The sequence below is a fragment of the Corvus brachyrhynchos genome, unplaced genomic scaffold (genome assembly GCF_000691975.1).
Source record: "Corvus brachyrhynchos isolate BGI_N302 unplaced genomic scaffold, ASM69197v1 scaffold245, whole genome shotgun sequence".
NCBI classification, from domain to species: Eukaryota; Metazoa; Chordata; class Aves; order Passeriformes; family Corvidae; genus Corvus; species Corvus brachyrhynchos.
This window is the reverse complement of record NW_008238988.1, coordinates 7155037-7159681: the sequence shown is the minus strand read 5'-3', so window position 1 is coordinate 7159681 and position 4645 is coordinate 7155037. Positions and strand designations below refer to the sequence as shown.

The 4645-nt window shown below is 52.1% G+C and overlaps 1 long non-coding RNA gene across 1 annotated transcript in view; it reads right to left on the bottom strand.

Annotated features, from left to right (window-relative positions):
• The window catches only part of LOC108447790, a 9394-nt gene that overhangs the window by 821 nt on the left and 3928 nt on the right, over positions 1 to 4645 (bottom strand). The window contains exon 2 of the long non-coding RNA XR_001863475.1: positions 533 to 646. This is a non-coding gene — a long non-coding RNA (uncharacterized LOC108447790). The remainder of the gene's footprint in view (positions 1 to 532; positions 647 to 4645) is intronic.

Below are 4645 nucleotides of genomic sequence, written 5' to 3'. Positions count from 1 at the left end.
ACCATCCACCCTCTGCCTGCTGGGATCCCCTCCACAGAAAAATGGTGCAGAGGAGTAGGAGATCAACAAATGGAAATCTGTTGGTGGGGAGGAGCAGCCCCGACAGCAACACAGCCAACATGTGGGGAATGCTGAGCAAAAATCTGGTACTAAAACCAAAGCACGAGGCTGTAAAATCATGGAATGGTTTGGGGTGGAAGGAACCTCAAAGCCCACCCAGTGCCAGCCCTGCCATGGCAGGGACACCTCCCACTGTCCCAGGCTGCTCCCAGCCCCAATGTCCAGCCTGGCCTTGGGCACTGCCAGGGATCCAGGGGCAGCCCCAGCTGCTCTGGCAATTCCAGCCCAGCCCCTCCCCACCCTCCCAGCCAGCAATTCCCAATTCCTAATCTCGCACCCAGCCCTGCCCTCTGGCACTGGGAAGCCATTCCCTGGATCCTGTCCCTCCAGCCCTTGCAGATGTCAGGTCTGGGACAAGGAGCTGAATCCACCCTGCCCTTGATCCTTGCAGGAATTCAGCCTCCTGACCTACCTCCTGCAGCTCCTGCAGGGAAAGGGGTGAGGCAAAATCTTCCCAGACACGCTGGAATGTGTTACCAGCTCCTCCTGGTAACATCCTGCAGTGTGACCTCCTTGCTCCTCTGGGCTGAAAGGAACCAATATTAAATTAACACAAATTGCAGGAGTCATCCTCATCTTCGCCCTCCCAATTTATGCACCCAAAATAGTTCAATTCATGCTTTTGAAGTGCAAAAAAAAAAGTCACAAATGAATCTGTAGCTTCCACTGCTGTGGGGTTTGTTTGTTTTTGTACAAGACCATGCCAGCAGTGTCAGTCTGCACCTGAATATGAGGTCACTGATCCAAAGCTCACTTCCCAACCCTCTCATTCCCAGGATTTTGGTGTGTTAAGGAGCTTTCTGAGCAGAGAAAGGCCTGGAGGCACCCGAGGTCTGAGCCTGTGCCCAGCTCCTGCCATGGCTGTCCGGAGAGGAGCCACGACCTGGATGGGAATTGTGCTGCAGATTTTTACTGGAGCTGAAACTCCACTGGGGGAAAATCAGCTCATGGTCTGTCCCAAAGCCAGCAGAAGCTGCCTGCATTGCTCAGAAAGCAGTGAGAGCTTCGGGTGAAGCAGTTGCTGCCCCATCCACAATGAAATATTGAGAGTTTTCTCTCACTAAAAGACAAATTCCCTGTGTGCCATCACAGACACACCGGATGATTTCTAGGAAAGGCAGTGGGGACACTGGGGCAGCTGCAGTGTGGGATCCTGAGGCCCTTGGCAGAGCTTGGAATGCCCACGCCACAAAAATCCTGCCAAAATGGGTCCTGAGGGAGGAATCGAAGTACAGCAGAGGGCCCAGCCCCTGCCAGCGCTGTCTGGAGCTCATCAGAGGGACAGGGGGTCAAAAGGAGCAGTGACATCACTGCAGGCCACAAGCCACACAATGGCTTTGATAAGCCACGTCAGCAGGGCTTCCTCCAGCCAGATTATCTCAGGGTGCTTCGGATCCTCCCCTGCTCTGGCTGGAGATGCACACACCAAAGCAAGGAGATGTAAATATTCTCTGAAAGAACACAATTGTTCCCTTCCCGGAGCATCCTCCCTCGGGTATTCCCTGCTAATCCTATTACTGCACAAATAAAGCATCTGCAGATGCTTTAAGGATTAATTTATCCCTGGGTGAGAGGAGGAAAACTCTCCCTGCCACCAGGATCTGGCAGAGTCATTGCAGGGATGTGCCAGGGATGCCCACCCGGGTGGTTACCGGGGTTGGGGAGAGCTGAGTCCAGGGAGAGTCACCGAGGGGACAGCCTGGGACAGGCTGAGAGTGTCACCGAGGGGACAGGATGAGAGTCTGTCACTGAGGGGACAGCCTGGGACAGGATGAGAGTCTCTCACCGAGGGGACAGCTTGGGATAGGCTTCAGTGGCACTTGGAATTTACTTCCCACTTCCTTGCAGTGGGTGGTGGAAGCCACTTGGCCGCCACGGGGAATTCCTGCAGATCTGCACCCTTGGACAAAGAAGGAAAGAGCCTCTGGCAGCTCCTGGAGGTGAGAAGTTGTGAAGGTGAAAAAAGGATTTGAGTCAGGTTCCAGGAGCACCTGTAGGGCTTGGATCCCTGCCTGGGCTCACCTGAGGACACGGAGGGAAGGCACATCCATGCACTGATCCTGTGGCCGCAAGGACAGACCAGAGTGGGAAGAAAGGGAACATCCTTTGGCCATGCCAGCACCAGAGAGCAGCTGGGACTTGTCCCAAGTTCCACCTCGTGGGGCAGGTGCTGAGAGGTGGGAGAAGGCCGACCCCAAGCCCAGGAGGAAATCCAGGTCCCTGCAGTCAGCGGGACACGGAGGAAGGAGGCACAGGGATTTTGCTTTCCTGGCTGGATCCTCTCATCCCAGGATGCTCCTGATTATTTCAGGCTGGGGGATGATGCAGAGGAGGAAATGGCAATGCAGAAGCCACTTTCCTCTGCTGCCCTGGAGTTAAGGGCTCCTCTGGGATTGCAGCCACGACTGACAGATTCTTCCCTTCTTCCAGAAAGAGTTTGGACGGAACACGGATGGACGCCCAGAATTCCAGATTTCCCAGATCTAAGGCAGAGAAACAGGACAGCCCCAAACAACAGTAAACACAACCTCTCCTCCCTGCTGTGGGCACGGATTAAAGCCCTGCAGGGAGAGCATTTCCTGGGCACCTCTGTTCCTCTGCAAGCAGTGAAGTCTCTTTGTGCACTCCTCAGATGAGAGAAAAGTCTCTGGTAGATCAGAGAGAGGCTCTTGAAAGGGAGACAGGGCTTGGAAACCTTCTGCTTTGAGGGATTCATTAAAGGAGGAGAGGAGCAGGAAAACCAAACACAGAGAGAGGAGCGGAAGCATCTGATGGGGTTTCAAAGCAGCTCGGGGCTGAAGAAGGGATCCAGGCTGCAGGGTCACATCCAGCTGCATGCAGGGAACTGGGAAAAGGGGATCTGGGGGAGAAAAGGTGCTCCCTAAGGATGGGAGTGGGGCTAAAGGGGTCTCATCCTCATGGATGAGCTTTTGTGGGGTCACTGTGCTTTGGACACCCTAAAACAGGGATTCAGGGACAGGCTGGGCGGGAAGGTGCTGCATCCACAACTCTCTGTGCTGGGAACATCCAGAGGCCCCGAGGGATGCCCAGTTTATCCCATGAGATCCAAACCACAGAACTTCCCACGTGAATCCATGACCCTGCAGAGCTCACAGACCCTGTGGGTGAATTTCCCTGAATTTCCTGGTGTTCCTCTGAATTCCTGGTGAGCCACAAAAGCTGATTCTGCTGGCACAAGTTCCAGTCCCAGTCTAATGTTTTCCTTTGTATTTCCTGGTCATACCCAGAATTCCCTTCCCAGCCTGGTGGCTGAAATGCTGAACTTTTCTGTCAGGTCCTGTGAATCCCATGATAAAATTCCCCAGGAAGGACCCTGCTGACCAGGGCTCATTCCAGGTGCTGCGCTGGCACCCAGCAGAGATCAGACACAGAGGGAGGAGGCTCCGTTTTCTCAAGACCTTGAGGTTCATTTTCATCCTTAATTAGAACGACATCTGAAAAATGCAAATTCCTCAAAGAGGAATATTCAGAAAAAACGTCAAATTGGGGCCAGGAAGAGACAAATTGGAACTTGCTGTATCAGTAAAATGTGTGTATTATAAAAAACCCCCACAAACCCCCACAAAATTTTGTTATAAAAAACTTATTCCAAAGATCTCAAAACAGAAAACTGCTCCTGACTCAGTTTTTCTAGTAATTTTCTTTCAAAATGAAATATTCTTGGTTCTGCTGTCCCTGGAGGGATTCTAGGCTTTTTTTAAAGAAATGGATACTCAAATTTAGTATCATTCTGCTGTTTCTCCCAGAAGAATTGTTGACCGCCAGATTATCCCACAATCAGCTGGAAACCAAATAATTCCTTTTATTTTTTGGCTCACCCTGCTCAGGATGAAATTCTTTCCCAAAAGTCCCAAGGTTGTTGTGGCCAAACCCGAGGAGCAAAGTGGACTTTTGCTGTTCTTGGGATCAAGGAAGGTTTTTCTTTTAAGTTTAAAAGCCTCTCGCCAGTTTGTTGCACTGATGATCCTTTGATCTTGGGAAACAGTGGGATGAGCCCTGGGAACAAGTGTTGCCTGGCAGGAAGCTCTGAATTGCTTTTCTCTCTCAAATAACTTCCTTTCTGTATCCATTTCAAACCCTGTGGTCACATATCCATGTGGGATCCTTAATTCCATTCATCCACTTTTCACTCCCCCTGTTAAGCAGAAATCCTTATCCACGGCTGGCAGGGAATTCTCAGGGATCACAGGGAAATGCTGGGTGTTATTCCAGCTGTCCCTGCCCTGACCCATGGACACAAATGTGCAATGTTTGATCCTGAGGTGTCCAAGGCCAGCAGGAAAATAAATCCCCTGTCACTGCCTCACTTTGTCCCACAGAATCCTGGAATTACTGAGGTTGGAAAAGCCCTCCCAGCCCATGGAGTCCCAGCTGTGCCCAATCCCCCCCCTTGTCCCCAGCCCAGAGCTCTGAGTGCCACCTCCAGGAATTCCTTGGGCATCTCCAGGGATGGGCACTCCAAAGCTCCCTGGGCAGCCCCTGCCAAGGCCTGAGCACCCTTTCC